Genomic DNA, 12,497 nt, shown 5'->3' on the forward strand with positions numbered 1-12,497 from the left:
GGACTAATGCCCTTGACTAGTTCCTTTCAGTAATTCTGTCTTGCTTTTTGGAGAGTGGATTCTGTATTTTACAAGATGAATAACTCTAGTTTCTTAATTTAATTTGCATGCCTTTTTAACAATCCCATGGTTCTCTTCTGTCATACAGAGTGATTTAGAATTGCATGATGTTCCTGGACTTCTGTTTCCCATCCTAACACTTCTTCTCTCTGCACAGAAGCTGACACACAGGACAGCAATACTGAGATGAAATAATTCAACTGGGACAAAGTTCAAAGGAGACCAGAGTCTATTTTCTAGGATGAATAGAAACAGAGGCAACAGAAACACCCAGAGAAGCCTGAGCATGAAAGACCAGGCAGAGTGCAACCTGGATGCCTCCCATGTGGACCTTATTCCTCTCCACCAGCAGACCTCACAGCACACACCCAGCAGTGTGGTTAGGCAGAAACATGCCCCGGAGTTAGCCATCTCTCTGCCTCCCTCTGGGCATTCATTGGCAGAGTGGCCAGCACCAGGGTGCTGCTGGGTGCTGGGTGATTTGCCTTCATATCCCCAAACCCTGCCAATTTTTTTTTTTTTCAGGAGGGGAGCAGAAATCAATTTATTTCTTTGGCAGTTGTCAGGGCCAGGGGTGTGTGTGTGTTTTCTCTTGGACTGGGACAACATTCCAGATCCCTGGTGTAGCATTCCTCATCATGCACCTTCTGAGTTCAGTCGACAGCATCACATGGAGTAGTTTGCCTTCATCCATTTAACTGGTATGATTCACAACCTTTTTTTAAAGTGAGAGGACAAATTATATTTTCTATTTGAAGATGGCAAGATGGATTTTTCAAAAGTCTTTAAATGTAAATGAATTAGTTGTTGTATTTTTCAAAAAAGTTTTGTGTAACATCTGGGAAGCAGGTTTTGCTGCTTAAACACAAGGTGTTTCCCTAATGGGGAGAAACTATACTACTAAATGAAATGACAGAAAACTTACAATGTATTTAAGATTAAAAAATAGAAACCCAATATTTTGAAATCAAGTGAAACAAGAGACTTTCACAATTTAAAACAATGAAACATATCTATAGATTTCACAAACTAAGAAGTACATATTGGCACAGAATACTAATATGCAATTGTGTCTTGGATAAGAGTTACTGTCTCACTTTTCAACCTGCTATTACACTTTGAATATCTCTAGTGAGTATTTACAGGAAATAGACATCCCTTTGGCTTAGGCATTGTTATTCACCAGTAACAGAGGCTTTGAACAGAGACTGACTGAGGAAAACATCACCTTGATCATGAAGTAATTAGATAATAATGGACTAACACATTAAAGAATAAAATGAAATGAAAATAAAACCAACTGACCCGCATCTAAAAAAGGCTGACTGCAGGTCAGCTCCAGTCAGATGCACGGCACTGGGGTGGCAGCATGGGCTGGGGGAGGCCCCAGGGTTCCAGGAGAGCATCCAGCCAGCAAGAGAACCAGCATTCTCTACCTCAGTTGCTCCCAAGGCACAGCCAGCTCTGGTGGAAGGAAGCTGCGACATCATTCACTTAGTTGTACCCAGTTCAAGAGAGAAGGTCCTCATCTTTCTCTTAAAGATGAGTAACCATTTGTCTTTCTGCTACCTTTATGAGCTGCCCGCTGCACACATACCTCTCAACCAACTGGGCATGGGCCAAGGGATCATTTCTGAGAATCACATCTCACTTGTCTCCAGTGAATGCATCATGCATGTGTTTGGTGCTTGCTCTGTTATATGAGCTTTCAGATTTACAGACCAAGATCATTAGTGTTCATCCTCTGATTGTAAAGAATGGAAGAGCATCCATTTTCTCCAGAGTTCAGGCCAAGAACCTGCCCAGACTCAGCTAAATCAAAATAATGAGAGGAATCTTGGATAAAGAAAAAAGACCAGGAGGGTGAGTGTGATAGAAAAGAGTGGTTGAAAACTCATGGAATGTAAGCCTGGGAAAGAGCCATCTTTGACCATCCATCATCCCCCTGAGAACTTGGATGGCTGTCTTGCAAGAAGTGATTGTCCTTGCTTTATATCCCAATCTCAAGTTATAACCAGTGGGTAAATGCCATACATGGATAGTTGCAACCCAGGGTAGCAAATAATTTTATGTAATTAAAACTACTTAAAAATGGAATGGGGTTTTGGATAAGAGTAGGGTACTCCTTAAAAAAAATGAATAGGATTTTTGGATAAGAGTAGTTGCCTGCAGTATTCAATAATAAGCTAGAAACTACTCTGGAATTTTCTGAGAATTTTGAGGGTTTGAGATGTTTTTGTGTGTGTGTGTGTGTGTGTTTTTTTTTTTTAATTATAAAGGTATTTTTATTTCAGATTCTTTTCCATTATAGGTTATTACAAAATACTGAGTATAGTTCCCTGTGCTATATAGTAAGTCCTTGTTGGTTGTTTATTGTTTGTTTTTTTTTTTTTTCATTTATTTTTATTAGTTGGAGGCTAATTACTTTACATCATTACAGTAGTTTTTGTCATACATTGAAATGAATTAGCCATGGATTTACATGTATTCCCCATCCTGGTCCCCCCTCCCACCTTCCTCTCCACCCGATCCCTCTGGGTCTTCCCAGTGCACCAGGCCCGAGCACTTGTCTCATGCACCCAACCTGGGCTGGTGATCTGTTTCACCCTAGATAATATACATGTTTCAATGCTGTTCTCTTGAAACATCCCACCCTCGCCTTCCCCCAGAGTCCACAAGTCTGTTCTATACATCTGAGTCTCTTTTTCTGTTTTGCATATAGGGTTATCATTACCATCTTTCGAAATTCCATATATATGTGTTAGTATACTGTAATGGTCTTTATCTTTCTGGCTTACTTCGCTCTGTATAATGGGCTCCAGTTTCATCCATCTCATTAGAACTGATTCAAATGAATTCTTTTTAATGGCTGAGTAATATTCCATGGTGTATATGTACCACAGTTTCCTCATCCATTCGTCTGCTGATGGGCATCTGGGTTGCGTCCATGTCCTGGCTATTATAAACAGTGCTTCGATGAACATTGGGGTGCACGTGTCTCTTTCAGATCTGGTTTCCTCGGTGTGTATGCCCAGAAGTGGGATTGCTGGGTCATATGGCAGTTCTATTTCCAGCTTTTTAAGAAATCTCCACACTGTTTTTTTTTTTTTTTTTTTTTTTTACTGACTGATAAATACCTCCAAGATCTGCAACAGTGGTGTTCCTAGTGCTATTGCATGGTTAGTTGACCCTAGGAACCAGACACCCAGGTGCATGAGATCTTCCAAGGGCATTTGTGCATAAGAACAATAGCCAAAAAATCACATGTCAGTTTGATTTCCACTAAGGCATTGCCCCCAGCCTATAAAATGAGAAGACTGGAAGACAGGAATGCAGAGCGCACTAAGGTTCCCCAAATGGTTGAGCTTAAAGAATGTCCCCCACAGCAGGCCTTGGAGCAACTCCTGTCTGTGTTCTGGTCCTCTGAGTTCTGTCCCAAACTTGGGGGCAAGGTGGGAAGAGGTTGTGTCTTTGTCCTTTTAGATTTAAGGGATGAATAATCAGTAAAAAGTGAGAGTGACGGTTAGAACTGGAGATGGTTTGGAAATAGAACTGCCATACAACCCAGCAATCCCACCTGCTGGGCATACACACTGAGGAAACCAGAATTGAAAGAGATATGTGCACCCCAATGTTCATCACAGCACTGTTTACAGTAGACAGCACATGGAAGCAAACCTAAATGTCTGTTGTCAGATGAATGGATAAGAAAACTGTGGGACATATACACAATGGAATATTACTCAGCCATTGAAAAGGATGCATTTGAGTCAGTTCTGATGAGGTAGATGAAACTGAAGCCTATTATACAGAGTGAAGTAAGTCAGAAAGAAAAACACCAATACAATATACTACTGCATATATATGGAATTTAGAAAGATGGTGATGATGACCCTATATGTGAGACAGCAAAAGAGACACAAATGTAAAGAATAGTCTTTTGGACTCTGTGGGAGAAGTTGAGGGTGGGATGATTCGAGACAATAGCATTGAAATATATATTATCATATGTGAAATGGATCGCCAGTCCAGGTTCAACACATGAGACAGTGTGCTCAGGGCTGGTGCACTGGGATGACCCTGAAGGATGGGATGGGGAGGGAGGTGGGAGGGAGGGTCAGCATGGGGAACACATGTACACCCATGGAGGATTCATGTCAATGTATGGCAAAACCCACTACAATAATGTAAAGTAATTAGCCTCCAATTAAAATAAATAAATTAATAATAATAATAAAAAAAGAACTGGAGATGGTTAATGGTTGGAGATGGAAAGGGAAACTGTAGAAAAAATACACTGTAGGCCCAGCTGCAAGAAGGAAGAAAGAGAAAATTTCTATGGGCTGATCTTTTCTGTTTTTATCATCTTACCTTTGAACTATTTATTCAGTTCATTTCAGTTGTGTCCGACTTTTGTGACCCCATGGACTGCAGCACACCAGGCCTCCCTGTCCATCAACAAACTCCCAGAGTTTACTCAAACTCATGTCCATTGAGTCTGTGATGCCATCCAACCATCTCATCCTCTGTCATCCCCTTCTCCTACCACCTTCGTTTCCCAGCATCAGGGTCTTTTCAAATGAGTCAGTTCTTCACATCAGGTGGCCAGAATATTGGAGTTTCAGCTTCAACATCAGTCCCTTCAATAAATATTCAGGACTGATTTCCTTCAGGATGGACTGGTTGGATCTCCTTGCAGTCCAAGGGAATCTCAAGAGTCTTTTCCAACACCACAGTTCAAAAGCATCAATTCTTCAGCTCTCAGCTTTGTTTATAGTCCAACTCTCACATCCATACATGACCACTGGAAAAACCATAGCCTTGACTAGACAGACCTCTGTTGGCAAAGTAATGTCTCTGCTTTTTAATATGCTGTCTAGGTGGGTCATAACTTTCCTTCCAAGGAGTAAGTGCCTTTTAATTTCATGGCTGCAGTCACCATCTGCAGTGATTTTTGAACCCCTAAAAATAAAGTTTCCACAGTTTCCACTGTTTCCACTCTTTCTCCATCTATTTCCCATGAAGTGATGGGACCAGATGCCATGATGTTAGTTTTCTGTATGTTGAGCTTTAAGCCAACTTTTTCACTCTCCTCTTTAGTTCATCAAGAGGCTCTTTAGTTCTTCTTCACTTTCTGCCATAAGGGTGGTATTATCTGCATATCTGAGGTTATTGATATTTCTCCTGGGAATCTTGATTCCAGCTTGTGCTTCATCCAGCCAAGTGTTTCTTGCGATGTACTCTGCATATGAGTTAAATAAGCAGGATGGCAATACACAGCCTTGATATATTCCTTTCCCTATTTGGAACCAGTCAGTTGAACTAGTTATGTTTTCAGAAAAAAAAATTAACAATAAAAACATATTAACAAAAAAATTTCAGTCCACCTCCTTCCCATGTATTTACATTCCATTGGTAACTATATTTACAATATTTTATGATTTTGCTTTCAATTTTGCTTTTGTTTACAGATGTATATTTGTTTATGTATGCAGTCAAAACTCTTATTTTCCTTTAAATAAGACCAAGGTAGTACTTGTCTCATGCACCCAACCTGGGCTGGTGATCTGTTTCACCCTAGATAATATACATGTTTCAATGCTGTTCTCTTGAAACATCCCACCGTCACCTTCTCCCAGAGTCCACAAGTCTGTTCTATACATCTGAGTCTCTTTTTCTGTTTTGCATATAGGGTTATCATTACCATCTTTCTAAATTCCATATATATGTGTTAGTATACTGTAATGGTCTTTATCTTTCTGGCTTACTTCGCTCTATATAATGGGCTCCAGTTTCATCCATCTCATTAGAACTGATTCAAATGAATTCTTTTTAATGGCTGAGTAATATTCCATGGTGTATATGTACCACAGCGTCCTCATCCATTCGTCGGCTGTTGGGCATCTAGGTTGCTTCCATGTCCTGGCTATTATCAACAGTGCTGCGATGAACACTGGGGTGCACGTGTCTCTTTCAGATCTGGTTTCCTCGGTGTGTATGCCCAGAAGTGGGATTGCTGGGTCCTATGGCTGTATTTTCATACATTTAAAAAATAGCACTACATTTTAGAAAACTTTCCAGGAGTGAACCCATAAAGCTGAACACCATCCCTAAGATCTTAAGAATAGTCATTTATTTTCTTCTAAATATTTGCTTTCAAATAATTTAAACAATTAACTTCTAGAGTCAACTGTTTAATCCACTTGGAATTGATTTTTGAGTTGCCTGTGAAATGGAGATCCAGCTTATTTTTTTTGCTATGCAGGAATCATTTCTCCTTACACCATTTATTGAGCAAAATATCTGTCAACATTGATCTGCAGTGCTTCTTCTGCCACAGATCAAGTGTCCATGTACATGTATCTATTTGTTGACACTCTTTTATATTCCATTTTACAGAATGGATTATTTATTTAAAAATGTATTAAGATAATATCTATTATAGGTAATATAATAGATATATTATATCTATTATAATAGACTTTAGCCTCTGGGGGCTTTATTTTTCTCAATCATGGGTCAAAAAGCATTATCTGAAAAGAGACAGATAGTAAATATTAAATTTTGCAAATCTTATAGCCTCTAGGACTACTCAGCTTTCTTATTGTGTTATAAATGTAGCCATGAGCACTCTGTAAATAGATGGCCATGATTGTGTTGAATGCAAGTCCACTTAAAAAATAAGTGTATGAACTGGATTTGACTCAAGAGCTGTAGTTTCCTGACCCATGTTCTAAAGAAATGCCTTTTTGGGATTTTTAATGAAATTGCACTGAATTCAAAGATCAACTTGTACTTTGGACAAAACTGTAAACACTGATGTATTTTGTATCTGTTTATTAATATGACAATCAATAGTCCTTTTAAAAAGGAATATGTGCTAAAATTTTAAATGTACTCTGTATAGAAATTTAGCCAGGTTTATTCCTAGTTATCCTTTAGTTTTCTGTGATTCCTTTCAGATCTATAGGTAGATAATCTTATTAACTAATTATATCTCATTTCCCCCCTCCCCTCCAGATTTGCCTTCTGATGTTTGAATTTACTTTATTATTACACTGAGTAAAATAGTCTCTTATAGTACTGTGTTGTTGGGTTGACAGTGAACACGCTGCTTTGCTATTTCCTGTAATGCTTCAACATTAAGTATATTTCCTGTAGGTTCTGGCAGGATTGTTTTCTTTCTGTTTTGATTATATGTATACTCAAGTCTGGAGTGGATACTGAATTTCATCAAATTTGTTTTTAATATCTATGATAAAGACAATACCTTTTTTTTTCTTTTTCAACATGTTAATTAAGTGACTCAACTCAAAAACTTTAAAGAAACCCTGGTTTACCATAAATCATTGTCCTTTTTCAGGCATCTATTAAATATTACCTTAGTTTTATGCATCTAGTTTTGTAAGCATGATTATTCTGTAAAATTGCTTGTTTATTCTTGTCTAATTTTGAAATGAGGTTAATTAATGACTCATTTGGAAGTTTAAGAATAGTTCTAGTTTCTGTTGTGCCCAGGAACCATTAAATTGATATTATCAGTAATATCAATAATATATATTAATAAAGTAATTTCTGTTCAGTGTAAACCAGGTATAGCTATACCACAAAATGACCAGTGCATAGCAACTTCTCTCTTATGGCAGAAATAAAGAAAAGAATTATGATCAAATTATCCATTCATTTATTCAATTTGATTGGGGAGGAAATAGATGCTGAATAAGTAAAGTGTACACCATGTTGAAGGTGAAAGTGAAAGTTGCTCAACTGTGTCCAACTCTTTGTGACCCCATGTGCTATACAGTTCATGGAATTCTCCAGGCCAGAATACTGGAGTGGGTAGCCCTTCCCCTTCTCCAGGGGATCTTCCCAACCCAGGGATCAAACCCAGGTCTCCCACATTGCAGGAGGATTCTTTACTAGTTGAGCCACAAGGGAAGCCCAAGAATACTGGAGTGGGTAGCCTATCCCTTCTCAAGGGGATCTTCCCAACCCAGGAATCAGACTGTGGTCTCCTGCATTGCAGGCAGATTCTTTACCAACTGAGCTATTAGGAAAGCCCAGTATAACATGTTAGATGGTTACTAAATGATAAGGAAGCAGTGAAGCTGGGAACGAAAATAAGAAGGGGAGAGCAATTTTGATATGGTGGCCAGAAGATATCTCAAAGTGTAGCAACTAACGTGTGTGCAGCGGTTTGAAGGGGTTCAAAGATGGAGCCACATGAATACCTAATAAGAAACAATGAGTAAAAAGGCACTGAAATTAGGGAAAACCTGTTTGAGCTGAACAACAATAAAGAGGCAAAGGAGACTTGGTTCTCTAAAGAGAAGCAGAAGATGAAGCCAGGGAAGAAGGGGGATAAAGTACCCTGAAGAGAGTTTATTCCTGCTCCCAGGTAATCCCACTTAAACTGTGGCCACATAGTCTTATTTTCGTGAGGAGGGATGGATCCCTTGTGTGCCTTTCAACTCCTCTACGTGAGTGCACCCTCTTACCCTCTTTCTCTTATGCTAGAAATTTTCTCATCCTTCAGTGTGAGTTCATTTCCATCAGTAAACATGTTACAATTTCTTCTATCTTGAAAATAAATGTAGATTTTTTTTTTCCACCTACCATGAAAATTGCTAATTTTAAAGAAAATGTCTGTAAAATTACTGTCTATCCTTAGGATTACCAATGATTTTCCCTCACTTAGAGTTAATCAATTATACTCAAGCTTTATCCCACCATTGTACAAAATTCCTGTATGTTTGATTCACCAATTGTTTCCACGCTAATAGAACCAAGGGTTACTTCCAAGCCTCATCTTGTTGACCTATCAACCACATCGCACATGGCTGATAATGTGGACAATGTTTTTTCATCCAGTTCAGCCCTTCAGATGTGTCCTTAGCTTATTCTCCACTACTCTCTTATATTGCTTGTCTTTTCCACCTTCTTGAACTTTATATAAAAAGTCTCAAACCCAGTTCTTAGACTTCTACTGCTCTCCTATGCTGTTCCACCCCTTGATGATCCCTTCTACAGTGTTAAACAACACACATATTTGCTGAGGAGGGACTTCCTTGTAGCTAAAATGGTAAAGAATCAGTCTGCAATGCAGGAGACCAGGGTTCGATCCCTGGGTTGGGAAGTTCCTCTGGAGAAGGGAATGGCAACCCACTCAAGTATTCTTGCCTGGATAATTCCATGGACAGAGAAGCCTGGCAGGCTGCAGTCCATGGGATCACAAGGAGTTGGACACGACTGAGCAACTAACACAGGCATGCATTTGCTGAGGACTGCTAAATTTTTATCCCAGGTCAGACCACATTTGAGTTTGAAATCATGTAAAAGCTGCATTCTTATCATCTCCATCAGAATACCTTGTAGGCATCTGAAACCTTGCAAATCTGTAACCAAAGTCCCAATTTTCCACCAAGATAATCGAAGCTCTATTTTTCTGGTTGCCCAAACCAAAAGAGCCTTGTGTTCATTCTTAATGACTCTCTTCAAGGCTCCATATCCAACCTATCTCCAAATCCTATCAGTTGCAATATCCAAATCTACTCAGAATCTATCTCTTCCCATCCCCTCCCTCAACACCACCATGTCTGTCTAAGCCATGGTAGCCACTGCCAGTTGCATGGCTGTCCCACACTCCTTCTGATCCTGATGCTCCCAACTCACCTCCACCACCACGCTTGCATCAGAGCAACCAAAGTAAAGCTTTAAAGAAAGAGAGCGTCCCTCTGCCTACAGTTACCCAACTACATCAACTGCTGCCTTCCTCACGTCTCTGTAAACAGTACACTTTCTCCTGAGGTCTTTCCTAATGTTTTTTAAAGTTAGTGACTTGCACTTCGCTCACACCCTCCTTCCACCTTGACACTTTTTATCTTTCTAGTTATGTGATTTTTCCTCCACTGGTAGCATATATTTTATTTATTTGCTTGCATAGCAGTTTGTAAGCCGCAACACAATGACAAGCTCAATGAACAAAGACTTTGTTTTCAGTGTAACTACCTCCCAACCGTTACCTCTTCCCTCCTACTCAAAGGTGTTGTTATTCTACCTGCTATGCCCATAGATTAAGTGTGGAATAAAGACACATGTAAAGTATATATAAACTGGCAGTCTGGCTTCTTTCACCCAGAATTATTTTGTGAAATTCATCCTCGTTATTGTAAATAATTGTAGCTGTTTTTTTCAATACTGCATGTTGTTCCGTTGTAAATATACCCATTTTATTTATCACATTTTCTACTGATGCCACTGGTAATTTCAACTTTTTGGATATATCAGCTAATGCTTTTAGAAGAGTGATACAGACAATGGCTAGGTTTAATACAGAGGCACAGAACATTGATCTATGCAATTCATACTGAAAGGAAGAAGATAGGACTAAAAGTTTTAGAGGATTTCATCCTAATTGGGTGAATAGTTACAGACTTGCTTGAATCCATTTCCACATTGATAAGGAAGCTAGAATTGAGCATTTTATAAAGTAGATTGAGTTTGTCAGTGCTGCTGATGAGTATACTATTTGGGAAAAAGAAGTGGAAAGAAGGGATAGCTAGAAAAATCTGCTGCACTGGGAAGACCCAGAGGGATCGGGTGGAGAGGGAGGTGGGAGGGGGGATCGGGATGGGGAACACATGTAAATCCATGGCTGATTCATGTCAATGTATGACAAAAACCACTACAATATTGTAAAGTAATTAGCCTCCAACTAATAAAAATAAATAGAAAAAAAAATAAAATTGTAAAAAAACCCCAAAAAGTCAGGTCCCACAGTCCTGGGAATTAGAGAACAGAGTGTCAAATTCAAAGGGGAGAACCTATTGCCAATTCTGATAAATTCTCTCAATCCCTTTGCGCCAGTGTTTTTTTAGATATTGAAATAAGATGATAATGGAAATTATGAAAAAAAGTCACTCCGAGGTTTTGTACCTGGTGATGCAGTTTTTCTTATATCAACCTAGATCTGCATTTGGGAGGAGAGGGGATGAAGGGGAGAAGGAAATTACAGTGAAGTTCATTGAAAAAAGTTATGGGGAGGTAATAATGGACATAATTGGATAGGTGAATCTCCATAAGATGGATGAACTATTCCCTGATGAGAGATTGAACCCATGCCTTTAGCAGTAAAAGCCTGGAGTCCTAACCACTGGAACTCCAATGAATTTCCTCCTTTTTTTTTGGCATCAGAATCCCTTTACAATTCAAAGCTATATGCAGTACTATAGATGAGAGGGTAATACTTTGCATTCTAGAAGCACATACATATATATATACATATATATATATATATATATATATATGTATATATATATATATATTCCTTGAAACCTGTCACAGAGAGGAGCATGGGTATGTAACTGAAGGTGGACCAAATAAAACTTCTAGGAAGAACTTCTAACCTAAGACACAAATGCACAGAATCTGGCATTTTTTGGAATTCCTTATGCTTTTGGAGGTGATCGCCATCCAAGGTGCAGTGGGAGGAGTCAGGTGTTCATCACCTGTAGCAGCTGTTTCCTGCCTACACTTCTTTCACTGCATCTGAAGCACCTTCTGTCCTAAACACCATATCCCAAGCCTGGTTCTCAAAGCATCCCATTCATTACTTTAGTTCAACCATACTTTCTAATAACTACTGTTTTAAGCTACCAACAATTACTGTTTTCAGACAGATATTACTGCTCAAATACTGAGACTATGAAATCATTTGATCTTGGGAAGACAAAAATCAAAGGCAGTTCTTAAAAGCTATTTCTGGCACAATTCTAAAGCATTTGTCAATGTGGTACCACCAAATTGGGTGGCCTAAATTCAAGGGCTCTCAGAGTTCGAGATCTCCATGTCGAGGAGGTGTATGATCCCAGAATTGTTAATACATTAGTGTGTTTTTTTTTTAATCTATCAGATGGAATATTGTTAATCTCTTTATTTTATTGAAAATTCTGAATCTTACTTATCTAAAAATCAGGCATCAGATTGGTCAAGCCCAGAAATGCTAAGCAGAAATCTTGCCAGAGAATAGTCTCAATTTGCAAAATTTAGAGTTTGGGGTTATTATTTTTTTGTTTTCTAATACACATGGCTTGTGTTTTCACTTCAGACAATTATTATAATACAGCAGAATAGGACAAAAATAAACAAGTCACAAATCATTACCACACTGTGAGTGTGTCCCAAGGTAATTTTATTTCATGACAAAATGATTGAAGGATTTGTGATGGGACATCCAAATACAATTTTAGAAACAACACTGTGGTAAATGAAGGGACAGGACCCTTCGTAAAGCAGGGAGATTGTTTTGAAAGCAATTTCAATAACTTAAAAAACTAATTGCATCTGCCAAAGTAAAATTGTAGTAATGGAAACAAAGAGAAATGAAATAAGAAGAGAACATTTAAACTGAAATGAATATTGATAGTGGAATTTCCATG

This window comes from Odocoileus virginianus, chromosome 1 (genome assembly GCF_023699985.2).
Source record: "Odocoileus virginianus isolate 20LAN1187 ecotype Illinois chromosome 1, Ovbor_1.2, whole genome shotgun sequence".
NCBI classification, from domain to species: domain Eukaryota; kingdom Metazoa; phylum Chordata; class Mammalia; order Artiodactyla; family Cervidae; genus Odocoileus; species Odocoileus virginianus.